The sequence below is a fragment of the Achroia grisella genome, unplaced genomic scaffold, assembly GCF_030625045.1.
Source record: "Achroia grisella isolate CSIRO2021 unplaced genomic scaffold, CSIRO_AGI_Agris_v1 utg452, whole genome shotgun sequence".
NCBI classification, from domain to species: Eukaryota; Metazoa; Arthropoda; class Insecta; order Lepidoptera; family Pyralidae; genus Achroia; species Achroia grisella.
Genome location: NW_026712864.1, coordinates 2,014,623 through 2,036,290, shown reverse-complemented (window position 1 = coordinate 2,036,290; position 21,668 = coordinate 2,014,623). Strand labels below are relative to the sequence as shown.

The following is a 21,668-nucleotide window of genomic DNA, read 5'->3' as shown; positions in this document are numbered from 1 at the left end:
ATCTCTTCAATCGAAACTGGACCTTTATTAGAGATCAATGTTGTCTAACATTTAGTGAAAAAATTCCATCGTTTTGTATATCCAGCAAAGATCACAACAAACGGCGTATTTTTTTATAAGCAAGTATGTTTTTAGTTCTTATAACTGTCTATTACTCAGCTTTAAATATTCATTATTGATTGTTATACGAACAATGATTTCATTGTTGCTAACTGAAACCTTTGCCAATTTTTACGAGGTATTTGCCCTGTATGTTGAAGAATCGTGGTTAGTCATATGTTTAGATCCCATGGAACATATATATAATTTATCTAGATATTAACAGTTCTAATAATTCAGAAAGATTTTTTAAGTTGATTCGGTTTAGATAAGAAATATGTAATTATATGTATTTCTTTTTTCTATATCTGGATTGTCATAAATCCGCATAAAAAATATGAAGGATTATAAAAAGACACCTAATCCTGAGATATTAAAAAGATCGCAACTGCTTATTAAGAAATTAGCTATCGAATTCAAACTATTGAAGGTTACTGTGATCCGAAAGTGATAACAGCTCATGAAATTCTAATAAGTTTAAGTAAACTGACTATTGTCCGTGAACCGATATCTTGAACCCGATAAGAAATCGGCAGATAGCGCGCCGCTTACGTGACTGGTACAAGAAGCCTTTGCGTTCCAAGTCACGTTTGACACACTCCACAAGTTAAAACCTCTAAACAGATAACAGTCACAGTTATTAATGCACATTTGCTTACAAATGGTTAGATAGAAATGATGTACGAGTATGTGGATATGGTTTAAAAGTATGCCTAAAACGTTTTACATGCAATACAGGAGCGAATCTCGTTTAAAATTTCTACAAACGACATTTAAGTGGAACTAGGCAGGATGCGAGTGTGGAACGCCAAATTATACGTGACCCAAAATTTGAAAGTACGTGTTGATAGACTAAAAAATGTCGCAGCATACTCAGTGAAAGACAAGTGTCATAGTATCCAAAAAAAATGTTTGCACTATTGATGACAGTTGCAGATAGACCATTATCTGTGATCTAATTACCAGTATGACGAGAAAGTACAAAAGTATGTTCTTAGGAGTTCGTGCTTGCTACTGTTTTTTATTCAAGTATATATCTGGCAGAATATAATATACTAATCGTGCTTTAACTGGAATTTAAAGCAGTTGGATACTGAATGAAATGTATTATTTGCAAAAATATCACGTTTTACCGTGCTTTGATTGTAAAATAGGTAAAATGGTACCAAGACGACTGTTCCAGTACTTGTAACCTTGTTTTATATTAGCTTACTTTTAGTTATCATTTTTTTATTGTTATAAGAAAATTAGTGTAACTATAATTTGCAGATAGCATTATGAAGAATATTGTATTACTAATTTCTTACTCATTTCCACCATTATTTTTGTATAAGAAAAAGCTATTATTATTTTGAATGATATTTTCGCTCAGCGTTGTTATAAACAGCACGCATTTCCTCTAGTCAATGAGTTCAGACATTCAAGTGTCGGATTGACTCAGGACCACTTCAGAAAATTTGACCTCACCGAAATAACCCACGTGTACGTGACTGTCTATCCCTAGTTTTTTTAGTACAGACTAATCGTCATTCATTCAATTGCTCTGTTGGCCTTTGTCCAGGACACGGCGTATGCCAAGGTCCGATCTACTTTCGCATTGGATACCTTACTACTCTGAATGAGTCATGCCTTCTTCCGAAATCGATTAACAATATGTCCGAATTTATATTTTCTAATAAATTACAAAAAGGAGGAGTTCACTGTTATATGTATATGTATATTTGATTATACTGTAATTTTCAGGATTTTTTCTGTTTTTATTTTTTGCAATGGATAGAATTATTTATATTTTGGATTGAATTAAAGGATGGAATCCTATATCCTATTTTGCGACAATGTAAGTTGTTTCCATATGTAAATACATGTGTATACATTGTTAAAGCGGCATTTACTATTTGCAAGTTTACGAGAAATGTATTGTGAAGAGTTACGCTAAATAGCACTAAAAAAGTTAGTGCATGCTTGCAAATCTACCATAATGTAGTTCAATGTGATTTATAAAGCTATTATGATATGTGTCACACTAAATTGCTAAAATTAAAATTAATAATATGTTGTCCAATCAAAATACATTAATTCCTTACAACCCATTAGAATTAGAATGTTTACGATATTCAATTGAAAGGAAATCACCAATTTTAAACACTATGTCCTATCTTTGAGATGTAATATACATATAAACACCTAGTCATTGTGGTATTTCTTTATTTGCTGCTGCAGTTGTGTCGGCAATTACTGGAACTGAATTAGTTTTACGAGTGGCAGCCATTGCTATGACGCGATTGCTCGCTTAAAACCGACCAGCACTCATTGTTATGTGTTTATTATTAGTTCCCATGGACCATTTACGTTATACGTACTATATGTAGATTCACCGTTGTCGTAACCTTGATAAATGTTTTGTAACTGTAATTATTCATTGCAATTATTTTGTCTCTCAACCATTTGTCTTTTTTGTAATATATATCTTCATTTTTTGTTTCGTCAACATTACTATTAGCTTCCATATCATGTGAGTTTACATTGGGACGTATAGACATAATAAGTATATTAATAACAATGTCAGTAGATCGTCTGCAATGCAAAAAACATGTTTACGTTATTTATTTATATCGCAAAAATAATAAAGCGAGAACGTAAGCAGTAATGTTGACCAACTCATAGACCTAGGTCTAACTAATCACAGTAATTAGATACCGATGCAGTTTCACTTTCCGATCCTGCATCAATTGTCACTAAACCGTGAACAGCCTTGGTCCGTTTTGGTTTCGGCGATCGACCTACTGTCTCCGCTCTTACAAGACGCTATCTACTAATGGATTGTAATTATTAACTAATTTGTTTTAAAGCAAAAACACTTCGGACCTCATTTACTCCGGTTAAAGATTTAATGTTTGCCAAAATATTGGTTAAGAGGTCGGTTATCGGTAAACTCTCCGATGACAATCCACATGACTTAACAAAGTCGACACGATGTTTTTATGAATAAATGAACGTAAAATTTTATTGTTGCATTGACACCAATATGTCACGCGAGCGTAGGGCCAACGGAGAAAAAACCGCAAATATGCAATGGGACTAGAAAATCGGACCAGGGTGGACCTTGTACGGTAGACAAAACAAGTTCTTTACGATTGTCGAAGTTGAATAACGGTTGGGATGATAAAAAACTTTTTCAATGTTTCCTTCGCACGTAATTGGCAGGTTTCTTGAGGAATGTGGTTCGACGAAGATGTCTCCGAAAAGGAAAGAAGAGTAACCTTAAATGGCTGACCTGATAGCCACATTAAAATAGAATTTCAATGAGCATCAGGAATGAGTCGGGAACATTATGCATGTGTTCTCAGTATTATGGTAACATAAAGTAACAAGTGGTATATTAAAACAGGAAAATTTCAAAGAGTATTTCAAATTTAGACAGAATATTATCCTGTTTCGTTTGGATTAAAACAACTTCAATGTTTGGTAAATATTATAAATTAAATTGAAGTAAACTGCCATAAAACTGGATGTTCCACAGAATATTTCTCAATTGTTACTCAGTCTGTTAATGTCTCGTATATTTTTGTTGATTTAATTGATGTTATTACATTATCTACTACTTACTGTCAGGCGTAAAACTTAGTTTGAGATTTACTACGACAATTATTTTTTTATGTCTGGTATAAATATTATATTAAGTACATTATTATCATACATTCTGAAATCTATAGTTACATTAAGCCGAAATTCATTAGTGAATTCCAAATTTATACTAAGCTGTCTTTTATCATATTATTCCAGTCATAAATGCATAAACTGTTTGAAATCAACATGACTAAAGGTGGTGAGTGGCTAACGGTCCATAATGATAACCTCATATGAAATAAAGACTCCCAAAAACGTGTGTTAAATGCTTCTAAGCACTTCCAAGAAGGCTGGTTATCCAGGTTTATTGGATAAAACCTCGAAAACATAAAACAAAGTGTTCCTTGAAACTTTTGATGTTGGTTTATGCTTCTGATAACATAGAGTTAATGGTGCTGGGTAGATTGTTAAACTCAACGATATTTTATTGTTCTTTTCTTTCGTGGCTCTAAAAAACATGCAATAATTTCTGGTCGAACGTTCTTTTTTAAGATTCTCTCAATTAAATAAATGTTACAATACAATATGTTTAAAAAATCTCCGTGACGTCTAACAGTCGTCTAATGTAATACGCCTAATAATCTTTATTCAAATAGACTTACTTAATAAAAGCATTTTTAAGTCGTCATATTTTATTGCTACTACCACTCATTCAGAACACAGACTTATCACAAGAAGAGAGAACTTGCGTGACATTCGTAACCAAAAATAATAATATAGAATATGAGTGTAGAGTAAAGAATAGAAAGAGTCACCACTTCTTACCCAATCTGTTGTTAGAGGTTTCAATAGGGGAACAAAGTACAAATACTAAGGCAAAGATGAAAAAATCTCTAAATAAAACCTTATAGCACCGCTAGCGTGGTAATAGTAGACATAATCCTCTTATGAAGTGTTATGGGTTGTTATGACGACACAAGACTAAACAAGTTTATTTACTTTTGTTAACGTAGATCCCAAGTTCATAAACACAAGAGTAATAGTAGCCCGTGCGCCGGCGCATAACACAACAGATTAGCAACCTGTCATGAGCACACATAATGTTTACCGTAATAATTGTCACCGGTTACGTTCCCAGCGTTTCTAGTGAACTATTCAAGTGTAAATTTCATTCGTCAAGTCAGTAACTTTGTTTAGCTTTCATTTGTGGAATCGGTCACGTAAAAGGAGCTGGCCAATACACAAAGTTGCGAGAAAGTGCAAGTTATACGCACTTTCAATTTCTACAACATTTGGCGTTTCAAAATATGAAAAATATTTTTGAATGATCTTGAATCTTATAATTTCGAAAAATAAAAAGATTTAAATAATAATACGTATAAACACATATTTCTAATTACCGTAATAGTCTAGTTGACCATAAAAGGATTAGTAAGGACATAGTCTGTTTGTAAATAATGTTTTCATATGAAGAATGGAAATTACATCAGTTAAGTAGTCATTTGTTTGCCATTCGAGTTATAAAAAAAGTGTCGCAAGCTTAATAATAATCAATTACAAAACTACTTTAATATTTGATTACTAAAGTATGTATATTTTCGAATATTTGTAATACTTGTGTTAATGCAGTTTAATATAGAGTATACGATATATGTTTGCATAAAAGCCCGATATATATATCTATATGACCTATGAGGTACAAGGAATTGCTTATAAGGAATAATAGCTAATGGATTGCTACACATGTTATCTAAATCAGTATAATATATATGGTGAAATATCTTAAAGTGATAGCCAATTAATTAAATTTCCATTTAAGTTTTTCTTAGTCAAGTAACATTGTAGTCTACCCACAAACTGATCCACTACGGATCGCCAATATAATACATATAAAATTTTATTACAAGTATGTATGGAATATATTAATTTTACTTAATGAGGACTGTAAGAAAATGTTAAATATATAGTAATATAATCTGTGTTTTAATAATAATAGATCTGTAGCCCACTCACACTCAAGAATACGATTAACTTGATGGAATGCCCCTAAGATATATTATGATATATATGACTAGATATGAACAAAATTTTCCCGCGTTTTCAGCCCTAAAGTAATATTCATTTCTAAAGTACTCGATACTTTTGTGAAAATCTCGTTATATATAGAGTTCATTCCACAACATAAACATTCGCAAGGAGTTTTCTGAAATCACTCTTCAATATACGGCTTTGGGTTCCCGGTCAGTTGAATTCCCGGAACGACATAAGTTTATTTAATCGATTAATTGTTTGCAATCAGTTGACTTGATATCGGTCAGTGTGTAACCGTACCTACTTACCTAGTAGTTGGAAAAGAGAAAATTCCGCGTCTAACTCTTACACTGCGTGTTTAACATGCCGACAATTACTGTGCATGTAAAAGTTGTTAATACTAATCGAGTGTCTATTGATTCATGTTGATTGATGCACTAGTAACATATGCGGTTCTATATCTTGAGTGACAGATAAATATACAAGTATAAAAGACAATCAGTTATAAGCGACTTCGTCTGATTGTTTTAAGATTAAAGATAGCACAAGCCTAGTAATAATATTTGTACAAGTCCTTTATTTAGAACTGTTTAATTGTGAATACATAACAAACAAACGGACAAGTAGAATTTCGCGTTTAGCATATTATTATACAGATTATATTATAGATACATCAATTATTTTTATTAAACCACTTGTCAAGGAAGGAAATCGAAGACGAGACAAGCAAAAAAAAGGAAGCAGGCACCGGTATAGTCATAAAAATTATATTGACTTATGTCATGTATGCAAAACAATATAGTATTAGAAAAAACAGAGATAATAAAAAAGGTACAGAAAATAGTCAACATCGCTTTCTGACGATATAAATTTTCGGAAACCCACCCAGTAATATAATCATACTTTAGCGACTGAAATTTTCTGATGTAACCTACAGAAACCTATATGACAACATAATGTGGCCATTATACAAATGTATACGGAAATGTGTTTATACTTTGTGTATCTTTTGTAAATGTACCAGATTTTTAATGCCAGATTTGTTTACTGACGGTACAGTTTTTTAGGCTCTGGATAGGTTCCCACCAATAAACCTATTTCTAACCTGAAATAGCATAAAAAAGTATCGCAACTGAAGTAACCAGCAACCACTACATTATATGTATAAATAGATTATTACTAGCTTTACAGGTGCTATTTTCAACTATTCAGTTGGACCAAATATTATCTGATATAACCCAACAATATACCTTAATACTATGTCACTACTACTATTAATGATGTATCAGTCTTTCTATTGGGCCAAATTTTTTTTTTAATTGCAAAGCTTCCCACAACTTTTCATATAGCGAAATCATCTAAAATTTATTCCATTATTTACAGATTGTATTATCGGAATCACAATTTGATACTAAAAACTTTTGGCATGTTGTATTTTAATTATAATTTATTATATTTTCATTACTTGCTTTTCAAGTCTAACACCCGTCTACTCCCTACTACTTAGAGAGCTCCCTTGTTTATAATTTGTGCTACCATTTCTTAAGAGGTTTCCAGTTACTGGAAACCATGATATATTTTAAGTTTTTAGCCATTTGATAGATATTTAATAATTACATAGTATAAAACAAAGTTGCTGTCTATCCGTCCCTATGTATGCTTAAATCTTTAAAAATACGCAACGGATTTTGTCACGGTTTTTTTTAATAGTTAGAGTGATTCAAAAGTAAGGTTTATATGTATAATACACGTACACCCCTGCGAAGCCAGGGCGAGCAGCTAGTTAAATTATAAAAATTGGGTTACAAGCGACATTTCATCTTGCGTATATTATTTACATTTGAATCAGCTATAATCTGACACACGATTGCACACTGTAACATTTCCGCATAGATAATGATATTTCCATAATTGTATAATAGAGAGATATGATTGAAATATCATGTTTTTATTGACTATAATGCTCGACAAGTTAATAATAATAAAATATTTTAATGTAAATTTCAATTAATAATTATTAATAATTACATATCAATTTTAAATATGACATCAGCTTTTTTCATAATAATTTTAATGAATAAATAATTGTTATCCTTGTAGGTTTGTTTTGTGGTAAAATAAAATTGGTATTAATTTACTTATCATTTTATCACTTGTGTCCGTTTAATTTTGTTTGCCATGCTAATATCATATTGTTTATAAATATATATTCATCCTAGTAGCATGATGATGTGAATATATTTTTATATGTTTTATATTTTATGCTATTGATTTGTCCCTTTTTCGCATTCATACATTACAAGTCTTTAAATTTTACAGTTTTTCTGTAATGTAATATGTATGTAACGTATTAAATTACAGAAAAACTGTAAAATGTATAATAAAAATAAACACTTCTCTTAACTCAGTATATTTATTGTAGAAAACTGAATTAAATTTGTTTCATATATAGAAAAGAATCCAAGATATATTTCTTGATATTGTTACGGTAGTTTTCCTTTCTTTCTAGACTTGTACAATCAGGTAATTTAATATAATACTTAGACATACCTTATATTATGTCCTTAAAGAGCTATTATTAATTATCGACTAAATGACTAATATTAGAAACAGTCCTCACTGCAATACTCTATTTATACGACGTAAATCTAGCTTTATGAAATATTCTCACAAGTTTATCAACACCAATCAACTAGTAAATTTAGCAATCAATCAACCTAGTTTATAAGTTTATTCACTGGGAAGGCAACTTATGGTTTAATTATATATATATGTGACATACATAGTTGCTAATAATCTTAATGTAATATGCATTCATATATATTTTGGTTCACCTATTAATTGCTAATGCGATTTTAGAATGTTCCACGTTGAACAAATATTTGCTCAAATGTTGGCGCTATAGACCCAGCATTTTCTCAAGTATCTTATAAAAACACTTATTAAGATGTTAATTTTTTTCTAAAATTTCATACTACTTCTTGTAATGTTGTTTGAGAGCACCATTCTCGCGCCACTTGCATCTACAAATTCATTCATTCGAATCTTAGTAATTTACTCTTCACAAACCAATACCAGCACTAATTGACACGACAGTCACTTGATCGCACGTGATCATTGATTACTTTAGTACGACACGAACGACACATGTAACATACAAATGGGATGTTGTTTCATGTGGTCTTTAAGTATACAGTGTTAAAATACAAAATAGTTGAAATGGCACTCCAGATACTTCTAAATTCTTATATAATATTTAATCTATGTATTTGTTTATGTTTAATATAATAATATCTCAGAACAATGTACACTGCCAAGCTAAGCAGGGCTTATGTAATGCATCCTGGATAAGTAATATAAATACATAGATACATTTTTTGGTTAATACATACATATTATACTTAGAATACAACCATATAGACACATACTACCTTATTCATAAATATAAACGTTCATATTGTGCGAGGTATTGTACCCGTGACCATCTCAAGTAAAACGGTGTGCTAAACCGTTAGACCACCGAGGCCGTCGATTGATAAATAATATACATGTGATTGTCAATTTATATTGGACCGTAACTTATATGCATATAATTAAAATTGCTTTCAACTTTAAGTGTAGTAAATAGGATAGGCGAGCAAATAAGCATATGACTCGTCTGATGGCTTTACCATCAGGTTATTTTATCAAATTGAATAATAACATACACATTCATACAGACATCCAATCAAAAAATCTCGCCGCAAAAACTCCTATTAACGTCAGTGTTAGTTATTTTTATTTTATTTAAATTACTTTGACGTAACGTATCATTGTGGACACTTTATAACGGTTTTCACGGGGTCACGGTCACAGCGGGGGTGGTCACACTAGTCACGCCGTCACCGGTGACTGCTCTCTAACCGACAGTAAGTGGTCTAGTTACCACCGTGATCGATTTCTTTTGTATTCACGTTGCAGGAACAGATATTTCGATCCGTGCTGCAACATTTTTTATAATAAATATTCTTTACGCAAACACCAACTTTAATAATAGACTATTAAAATAGTAAATGTCATAATAACTTTATACCATATATCTTCACATTGTATAGTAAAGGTCATACCGAAAATCTGAATAATATTAGATATATGTACATAATGTTACAAAGCATGTTGAATTCATTTTCTAATAACAATTTAGAATTATTTTTTTGCCTATATAATCATACTTTATGCTCAACGGAGCAGATAAAGTACAAAAAGGAAATTGTATAATATTTTTTGTCGCAGTAACTGCATATGAGTAGTAATTACTCAATGTGTATTATTATTACGATCATTATTAAAGTGCATACAGGATACAGTATTGTCACTATATGTAGTTCCAGCGGATTACATATCCATAAAATGAAATAGCAATAGAAATAATTTTATTGAAATTAACTTAATATAAGCACTTTTAAATATTTTAGCTTTTTTGTAAAACAACTCACATCATTATCAACATAAAAATCATCAGCATCACAAGAAGAAAAAGCAAGTTACTTACGTGCTTAAATGCATTAAAGACAAGCATGGTAAGTTATATGAAACCAGACGTTTGTGCAAAATTCCTATTTTACACCGGCCAAACTGATAAAGTTAGCGGAAAAGAAACGTAATTTCTCTAGAGCATTTGAAATCCTCTGCACTCGTCTCCATATCGTTCTGTGAATTTGGAAAAACCAACTGTGGCTAACAGCATTAGAATAGTTCGATAAACATGAAACTAATATGTAACCATCCATCAACCATCGCTCATATACCAACTAGTATATAAGCAGTTGTAATTTGACTGTGATATTTCCATGCACTATATCTCTATATATATAATTCAAAGGTGACTGACATAGTGATCTATCAACGCACAGCCAAAATCACTAAACGGATCGGGCTGAAATTTAGCATGCAGGTAGATGTTATGACGTAGGCATACGCTAAGAAAGGATTTTGATTAATTCTACCCCCAAGGGGATAAAATAGGGGATGAAAGTTTGTATGAAATTTTGTCAATTTTAAACCGATCGGGCTAAGACTTTGCATGCATAAAACTACTATGACGGAGGCATCCCCTAAGAAAGGATTTTTGATAAATCCACCCCTAAGGGGATAAATTAACGCGAGCGAAGCCGCGGGCAAAAGCTAGTATCTTATATAGTGAGCTGAAATAGCAAAGGTATCCACGTAGACGACTTTCTTCAAAACCTTACTCGATGTAACTCGACTCGATAGAAATAATTATATTCTTTTTTTTTTAGAAGAAAATCTTACTTTTCCATAATAATTGGTTGGCTTTACCGTAGATTTATTATTGTTTATGATTAAAACAAAAATAGCTACACAACTGTTTACTTATCGCTTACGTTTCTTTAAAATATCAAATAGTAAAGAGAACCACGGTGTTAAGTGTTATATATAATAGTAGGAGTATAAATAAATAGTTCTATATGTATCTAATAGTAATTGAAATTCGTAATTCATCACTTTCTTTCGAGGTTAAAGCCAAGTTCAACATTCGGATGAATAATCTCTCCATGACCCAATATTGCAATGATCGATATCGGATAATCGATCAATGCACGTCACTCGATATCGACCTCGAATCGATGTTTGTTTATAACGCATGCGGCTTTTGTTTGTATTACTGACGGCTTTTAGTTACTTTCCTTTTCATTTTTAATAATGTTTTGTTAAATAAATAGCCCTGAATGTAGTTGCTAGCTGCTTAGCTCAAGGTTGGATTCAAATATACCAAAGGAAATGCTGGCATTTCGAGTGTTCACCACGACGTCAAATAAGTGGCAAATAATACGTACCTACAATATATTAATTAAAATTTCTCCATTTGACGACCTCGGTGGTCTAGCGGTTTTGCACATCACTTTGCTTCCGATGGTCGCTGTTTTGATTCCTCACACGGTACAAAAATTTGTATTAATCAATATGTTTTTTTTTATCGGTCTGGGTTTACGATGTACATTATATATGTATTCAAAAATATACATATCTAAGTACTTATATCAGTTGTCTACTACCCATAACACAAATTTTGCTTAGCTTAGGCCTAGATGGTGTTGTGTGTGCTGATATATTATGTTCACGTGCACTGAAACTACCTTGAATCGACCCTGTACCATTTGTCATACAAAATGCACACAGTTGTCGCATCGTAACTCGTATCTCGAGATCCAATCATCCAATTATTGAAATCTGAGTCTCTAGCATGCGGGCTACAATGATACGGGGCGGTATGAATACACAAATTTATTCACTATTCAAATTGATTGTTGATTTATTAACAGTAGTACTCTTTAATGTACAAACGTATTTTCGAAGATACTTAACCCCCTTTCATGTAGTACACAACTAAAATCTATTAAACCTTTTTATCCATTCTGGGAACTTGTTTACTTCATTTGACAGCCTCGGTGGTTTAGGAATTTAGCACACTGCTTTCCTTCCGATGATCGCAGGTTCGATTCCTCGCACGGTACAATTTTTTGTATTCATGAGTATAATTGTCTTATATCGGTCTGGGTGTTTTCTGTGTATATTATGTATGGATTTACAAAAAAGAACTACATATGTATTTATATCAGTTGTCCAGTACCAATAAGAATAAAACCGAAACTTACCTACTTTATGTTGGTAATATCTGAGACATTTCCTGTCACCAATAAATGCAGTGTTTTTTGTATTTTTGAAGTCATAAATTAATCAAATAAAAATAAAGCTTGTCTTAAACTCGTAATAAATCAAATATAGATAAATAAATTTAGATACTTGTATGCATATACATAGGTACATATTATTGCACATATTGTATTATTGCACTTAAATAGGTATACTTTCTTTTAAATAGGTATTCTTTAGGTATACTTTCGAATACAACAACAAATAGTTTTGTTATGCAGTAGGTCTAAAACGCTTGCTGTATCTTTATACCACCGAGGTATCAAATTGTACTCATGTTTTTATTAGTAAAAATACATTTCTTACAAAGTAACAATACTTGTTACTGTGGTATGAACAGAAGTATAAGCATATGTGTATATGTACGTGAGATCATTGTCTCACGCTTTACTTCTCAAGGTATTGTTTCGTTTTTTGTTTACATAAGAAAGATAGCTTGTTTTCAAAACAGGTGATCACTTGAGTCGTTGTCTTATCTACGTCCTTCAGTATACATTTCTGTATAGAACATGACTGTATTATACTAAATTACAAAATTTTAGTATATGTCAAAGCGCCATAGCGTTCATTGCCCGACGATAAACATACAAAGATCTAATCTCGCCAATACCATAACATTTTTATATCAATTTATGTCAGTGTCTGACTGTACAATGATGGAATCATCGATATCAAGCCGACAAATCGAGAAACAACGGCCTCAGCCCTTCAAATGTAACCTGCGAAATGTGAGCATATCATGTATTTGTTTACGATGACGTCTAAATGTAAGTTATAATGAATTTAAATTTAGAACATTTCTATAAATATTAGCTGATTTTGTCCATTTAAAATGATTTATTTAGGTAGTAAACAAATTACTGAGGAATTCGAAATTGTAATAGTGTTAAATTTTCACAAGAACTGACAGATTCGTTTATGCAACAATGTACAGAGTTTTAACTGTAAATACATACTTATTACAATGTTTTCCTGCATTAACTTTAATCATTTACAAGTAATAATAAAAATAATGTAGTCACAGGATTACGATCTTTTTGTGTTTCAGCATTAAGTTCACATTCGGAGTGTCAGTGTATTTTTGGAGTTGTACAAAGGAAGGAAAATAATTAAATGCATGCATATTACACGCTTATAATAATAGTGGCCACCTAACAGTACTACCATACTACACTCGGACCGCAGGACAATGCGCTTCATGTTAATTGCAGTCAATGCATGCAACATTTCCGTTGCACTTCGGAATTATGGTCACAGTACTACCACAAACAATTTGATTTATAATTTTATATTTATAATAATGCTCATGTTATTGTAAATTTATTCAGATCCGGTTGGTTGATACAGTAGGAAATATTTTTCTACCACGAAAATGGTAAGAGTTTTGTTTACAGACATGGTGTATGCGAAATTTCAGTATACAAATTTTGCATAATGCAATTTTTACTAAACTTTATTAGTTGAGGCGTGAATGCGTAAAAAGCACTATTTCGAGTTTATACTATTATTAAAAAGATAGGCTACGCAATACTATATTTACTAAAAGTCTACTATGCTGTACTAAGTCCAAAAGAATAAACGTGAAAATACCTTCTAGCCATAACCGTTTTATTATACGAATTATTATGCAAATGTCAGCCAATAAAACATTCGTTAGACCAATATCCCACTGAGCGTTTCAAAATTCGAACGTAGTAAATTTCACAATATCTCTTTCTCGTATTTCCACATACAATAGAAAAGGATATAATGTGTATCCGTGTTGATACATGTCTCTAAATCCTAGAACTTACATTCGAATATCGAACCCTTGTGATACGGAATTCAACAGTAATAACGGTCAGAATATGAAGGGTTGCGCCCGCCCTTCTGTGAGTCGACATAGACTATAGCGTGACAATTTATAAGCTATTTTATAACAATGGCGGTGAAAATTTATAACGTGATAACGTCCGTTTTTCATCCTATTTATTGTGTAATAAGATTTAATGTAAACGACTGAATTGTCAACGTCGGATGACCATAAATTATATGATCCTATAGTTTGGATGTATCAAATTACCACAATATTGTATTTATGCTTCGTGTTTTTTTTAAGATTTCTTATTTAGTATATGGATGTTAATTATTACATTACCATGTCTTCCGGGTGTATGTTTTCTAATTTCGCCGAAGACAAACGAGAATAATTTTATATTATACGAACTGTATATTAAATAATTTACAAAATAGGAAACCAATGATGAAAACAAAGTGTTTATTGGAATAAAATAAAAACGTTTTATATACTTGTACTTCAAAAATTGTCCCTGGTTTGGATTCCTATACAATCTTTCATTCCCAATTTTATTTTATTTTCAAAAAGTCCAGTTTTCTAAAGTACAATCTATTCATATGATAAATTGGTTTATAGTTTTCTGTATTAAAAGCACACAGACAGATAGAGTTACTTTCACATTCACTATATTATACTATCAATACAAGAAAGCCTGAGTGTTATATTACAATATTAATTCTAGTAATCAACACTCTTAAAGGAAAATTTAACTCCAACTAGTAATCTTCAACGCAAGCTTCGTGTGCATTCCGCATGCGTGCATAATTGCAATTCTACAAAGGAGCCACTGGGGAGAGCTGTCCCTCCGGCAGCCGAGGGTGGAGGACTGAGAACGCGTGCACAGCACGTGCGCGCATGCGTGCATCTAATAGCACAAAGCCACCGCATTTTGATGTGTTTATCAGAAACTCCAAGGAAATACAATTTTTAGGTTCATTAATTAATCGTATCGATTCGGTTCGTCTATTGAAAGTTTAGCGCGCAATTTTTGAATTTAGAACACTGTTTATAAATCATTTCTAATTACTATTCCAATTTTAAATACGTATATATTTGTATTGGAACATCCATACGTATATTTTTAAATATTCGAATAATAGATTGTTAATAAATATTCATGTTATGTTATAGGATGTAAGATATGTCTACTGACTCAATTAATAATTATTACGTAACTTTCCTGTGTGTCGATAGTCGCCAATGCGAATAAAGAATACGGTAAAAATGGTAAATTCATATTAATGAATAGGCGACATACTTTTATTTAGCTTTCATATTAGATTTTTACGTAATAACACAAGTTAAATAGTCTTTTAGTTTGTGAATGTAGTCTTTATACTATTAACCAAAAGTGAAAATTTTTTATTGGTAAATATTTTAAAAACAAATGCATTTAAAAAAGTAGGTAAGTATTAGAAAATTGAATACCAAATTCAGTCTTACCAAGAAATTCTAGTACGTACCTATTTGTTTTTTTTATGGAATATTATTATGATTCATTCTTACTAAAGAATAAAAAATTAAAAATATACAACTATACATTAGTTGGGTTAATGTTTTTTTTTAATTTCATACATTTTAGCATGAAGCTGGCACTGCTCTTATGAAAACGAAACCTACTTGTAAAATCAATCTATGCAAACATTGATACCATTGAAATATCTAAATAGATACATTATATAACGTTTTTTTTAGAATCTGGCTTGTTGAAATAGGGATGATGTAAAACGTATTTAGAGCTGTTGATTAATTTCATCACTGTATTGTAGTTATTGTCGTCGGTCGTGAAGCGTGACCCGGCCTGTTGACCGGCCCCTGTATGTACTTCTTTTGTTAAAAAAATAAATCGACCATATGCGAATGGGGAATGGAAGTGTGAACGTTTTTAATAAATCCATCTTTGAATAAAAACTTTTTGTATGAAAAACGAATATATGAAAAATATTTGTTTGTAATTAATTTACGTACGTAATATTAGTACGTTCGATATGTATGAAGGATGTTCTTAACGCGAGCTCTTTTTTATATATCAATGTAGTGTAGTGTATGTGTACTGAACAGATATTTTATATTTTTATCCTAAAGTAATCTCAATAGATAGTCGATTTATGTGTACCAGAATGTATGTGTGTACGATAACGACATACCGAATATGTTTATGAACTGCAATTCATAGATACACCCTTGTATGTGCAATTATGTAGGTATCTGTAAATAATTATATGTAATCTATAATCCTATTTTTTGCATTTATGAAAATATTGTACATTTTGTATATACATACAAATTTGTTATATTACACATAAATGCAAAACAATAGGAATAAAATCTGCCGAGCTGAGTATGCAATTTTACAATTAAACGAAGCAACCCTAAAAAATGCATTAAAATTGTACAATGCAGCGGGGCGCATGCGCCATTGTTTGGTACAGCCGCTGGCATCCCCATTACATGTTTTGTGTATTCTCACAGAATAATATTCTGCTCGTATATATTCTGTGGCGCTGGGCGGAGGAGCTCCCTCAAATATACGCCCTCGTTTTACATTATCTTAGATCGTTCTCACGGTGCGACTGCTTGCGACTATTTGTCGCTTAGTTGGCCCAGATATTTTACTACTAATGTATAGATATAATTAACTGGCATACTAATTGGCGAAGTGCGCGTGAGCGGCGCGATAATACACAAAAATGAAATAAATAACATCTTCACGGCTGTAATTCTACACAGGGTTGTGAGTGACATGGTGTAGCATGATTTGGAATCATCCTTTTATCACCTGAGACTTAGTAACAAATTTAAGTTGACACTAATAATTAACGGTTAAGTTCGGCTAATTTTATACTCAGGTTCATAATCTTCTATATGTGTATCTAATATCTGTTTAAGTGTATTTTTTTCATTTTTATGTATACACTTTATTGCACCAGATAAGTACAATCATATAAGGCAGCCTTATCGCTAAACAACCTCTTAGAGATATCTTTTAGGTGTACGGCGAAGATATAAGAAATATATATAAATATATATGTAGTAGTAAGCTGCATATTTTTTATTGTGGAATGCATATTAAATTAAATTATAATTTAATTTAATAATTACGTGCCTATTATTTGGTTGGAGAAAAGTTTTGTTAGTTATATACATATTGTAAGTATAGTTTTTAGAACAACTTGTCCAGTTCATGAATAACTGAGTCTCTGCTTGGTGTGCATCCATTGTCACTAATCCTGTATAGAATAGATTGCTATCAAAAATCGCTTTATCACCAGTCACTTTTGAATCCCCCCAGTAAGTTGAATAAAAAAGGTATTATATACTTTTATTGTAGGGTATCATTATTTTATAAATCTGTAATAAAGCAGGATCTGTTGATATCCCTATCTTTTGTGTACCATTTGTCACAGATAAAAAATGTTTTATCTGCATTGTTTGCTACATACTCACTAATCTGTGGGATGAAAATATAGACGATTATTTTTTTAAATAACTGAAATCTATGGTAAATGTAATTTATAGATTGCCGTTACGTACGTACGTACGTTACGTACGTTACCAATAATATGATTGTCTATTTGTCGATTTAAGTACTAAGCGGAAATCATTGAAAAAACTGACCAGAGTTCCTAGTTCTCATAAATGTTCTTAAAAAGGGCCACGTTTTATTGGAATTTAAATCCCACGATAATTATAAAATCTTTATTTTATAAGTGACTATCTAACCTAGATACAAATATTTGTAAGAGCATCCATCCATTCTTTGTTTGAATATTTGTTTCTTATACACACTCCATTGACGATTGTTAGATATGTATATTGGAATTACCGTATATCTTGCAACGAAATAACGCAAGCAGTTCCATATTAAATAAATTTAAGTTCATAATGAAATCTTTAATTATATTATTATTATATAAATGAATCTTCTTAGAGTTTTATCAGCTCAATCAATCATAACAGCGATTAAAACCAGTAATATATATATTCTATTACACGCCTTAAATTTCTTTTATGAATTTTAGATGTAAATTCATAGTAGGTACTTACATGTTATTATTTCGCTTTGTAGTTTGTATATAAAATAGTAAACAGTAGAGTTGGTGTAGACAACAGCACAGCAGGCGAGGTGCATACCCGCTAATATATTTTTCCATTCAATTTAGCTCTCAAGGGATGGGGGTCCCCATCTAAACGACTAACAATCAATAAGTAAGTACCGCTAGGAGTGTTTAAATATTTGGTGATAAGTCCAAAATTCCATTTTTCTGTCTAAAACGCTAAAAAGACGATAAAAACGCTAAAGACAATGTTTGAGCACGTACCAAACTCGATGTAGTTAGATTTATCTATGGTTTGAAGTGTAGAGGTACTTTACCTTTGCACTTCAAACCATATATGTCTACAGACATGACTAACTTAATTTATTTTTTATAATTATAAGTAAATAAAATGAAGTGTGATGGATTTATCTCTGTAACGATTCTAATACATTTGAATGAATAAAAATTGTAGTTAGAACAGCACCGATTGCTTTTCAATTATAACTGATAAACGATATTTTGTTTAAAAAAATATTTCGTTAAGCGAATCTTTATCACCCAGATACTAAATATATATATAATAATATTTCAGGACAATTCACACAGCGCCATCTAGACCTAAGGTAAGCTAGGTAAAGCTTGTGTTATGGGTACTAGATAACTCATACATATACATAGATATTATTTTTTGTAAATACATACATATTGTACATAGAAAATACCCAGACCGATACAAACAATCATACTCATCAATACAGATGTTTCTGCCGTGCGAGGAATCAAACCCGCGACCATCGATCGTAAAGCGGTGTGCTAGACCGCTAGACCACCGAGGTCGTCAAATATATAAATTAAAATTACATGCAGCAAATTTAAAAATTTCATTTGTAGCACAAAATAATTATTTCTATGTATATTTTGAAGTGTAACAGTAACTGTTACCAGTTTTATTAAGTATCTGAATTGTCAGTATATCTATGAATATTTATTTTATTTACAAAATAAAATGTATTTCAACAAATACATTTTATTTCTTGTATTGTACTTATTATGTTAACCTAAATACTGGATAGTACTTAAAGTCAAGAGATAGTAACTCCATTGTAGGACACACCTGCTGGAGTGAACAGGTGCGTATTACTATTTGTTAAAACTTCCGTGACTGTTGCACAAAGAAACAATTTCTATAGTAAGGGTCCGCATATAGGCAGAACTAATAATAAACATAGGTAAAACGAAAAAAAATATGAATTTGCAATTTGTTTGGTGCTTATATTATAGTTTGTGTTAAATGTTCTCTTAACTGTAGTTCTGATAGATTATCAACGTACAGTCAAAAGTACTATGGCTAAAAAGCATATCGAAGGAAATATTCTACTTAGTAAGAAACCGCGAGCAGACACGGACGAAAGCTAGTGAGGGCGTATATTAAATTGGCAAAAAGTTTGTGGACTTATTATAAACTTACAGTCCGTATATTATTTCAGGCCAAACTGTCAATAAAAATTACGTAAGTTTGTGAATCTTCAAACATCTTGTTATATAGTCACCCTCTCATAACATATGACGTAATATACGGATGATACCTTATTACACATTCAATGTTGCTACATAGAATACAATTTCTGTTGTAGTATTTATAACAATACCTATAGCACGAGTAGGTAACCCCTTGTATCGGGACACAGTCCGTCGCCCACCCTCGACTGTCACGTTCAGAAATGTCTCGTCCCAAGCAAACCGTAACTGGTATTTATTAATATCACGTGACGCAGTCACTGTGACAAACGTTTCAAGGCCATGCACTAGTAATGTCCATTGTTCATACCATGCAACAAATTATATCTTCCTTTCATTGTGCAATTTCATCTTAACATAAAATGTATCCAGAAATAAAATTATGTTGATGAACTTTCTCTTAAGTCCAATAGAATAATCATTCTATATCTGAAATTCTATAATAAATCTAATTAATATAAAATATGTCGATCGAATAATTAAATTATCTTAATCTCGAATGGACGTGCATCGTTTTGGTTCAAGATTCTACTGCCAGATCTTCTTCTTGTTGCATTGTGTATTGTACTTTCAGCTCAGTCGATCACATTGTTTACATTGTTTTGTAACATTTCGTACTTTTCAATACTGCTGTAATGCATACTAATGTGTTCCCAATTTATTTTATTATTAAGTTCCAAATTGAATTGTAATTAAAGAAACTGAAGAATACTATGAAAGTTATCTTAATTTCTTTTGATTGGCAAGATTTGACGACACCCTAAGACAGCGAGATAAATAAAAGTTTATAAAATCGTCTGTTATATCATTTAGTATGATAGGAACAATAGACTATTTACGATATTGTCATGCTTATTTAGAATTTCTGAAATCCAAGTAACTGTTGACATACCTTAACAGCAAACCGATTGTCACCTGTTGTCTCTATTCCCACGGAACTTTAACATCAAACGTAGGGAGTTCCTCCCCTCGAACTGCATATATGTATAATAATTTAAATTCAAACTTACCTATTCCTTGTTTATTTTCAGTGTATTTCGCTATAAAATGTTAAATAATCTATTGGAATATATTGATTTATGCACTAATATCTAGTTAATAGACATACTAGCAAATAATCTACAGAGTGATACTAGTAAACCTCGATGATAATAAATTATAAAAGAGCAAATTCAAAGTATCCAGATAAAAAAAGAAATGGCACGGTACGTTAGGTTCGACGTATGAAAAGAATGTTGAATTAAAAGATTAAACAGCTGTAACTAAGTTACTTTGTCCCTGCTTATGATGCCAACGTTGTTACACAGCTGTCTGCATATATTTTCTTAAATACAATTATAATTTTGTTATTACTCGTATATTTACATAATCAATCCAAGAACCATTAGTTCAATTACCGCACAGGTCCGCAATGATCACGACTGTTGACCATTCTCGTAGTTTTCAATTATTATCATTCCCACGGTTGCTACTTCTCATTCGTTTACCTTACAATCTAATATACCGGCTTCATAGATCTGTAGTACATGCACTTAATCCAAAAAATTAAAATAGTGTAATACTGATATGAACTGATATGAGCTTTGCTTTTTCCAGTTACATAAAATATCATACCCCTCTAGGTCTCATCCTAGAATTCATCGTAAAGAATACTTGATAAATTCACTTGCGATGGTTTAAGGAGACTCAATTTTATTATCCTCATCCTTTCATTTCTCGTCAGGATACCAGCTAAAAGAAGCTAAACTAACCAAAACATGTCTTAGTTTCTTCTATAAAGGTTGAGGTTAGGCAATGAAATTATGGGATAAGAAGCTTGATATTTTAGTCCTCCGGAATGCTTGAATGGTATTACGGGTGTC

The 21,668-nt window shown here is 31.5% G+C and overlaps 1 protein-coding gene across 4 annotated transcripts in view; it reads left to right on the top strand.

Annotated features, from left to right (window-relative positions):
- The window catches only part of LOC131845111 (rho GTPase-activating protein 23), a 282,188-nt gene that overhangs the window by 100,774 nt on the left and 159,746 nt on the right, over nucleotides 1–21,668 (top strand). The gene's annotated exons all lie outside the window — the stretch shown is intronic.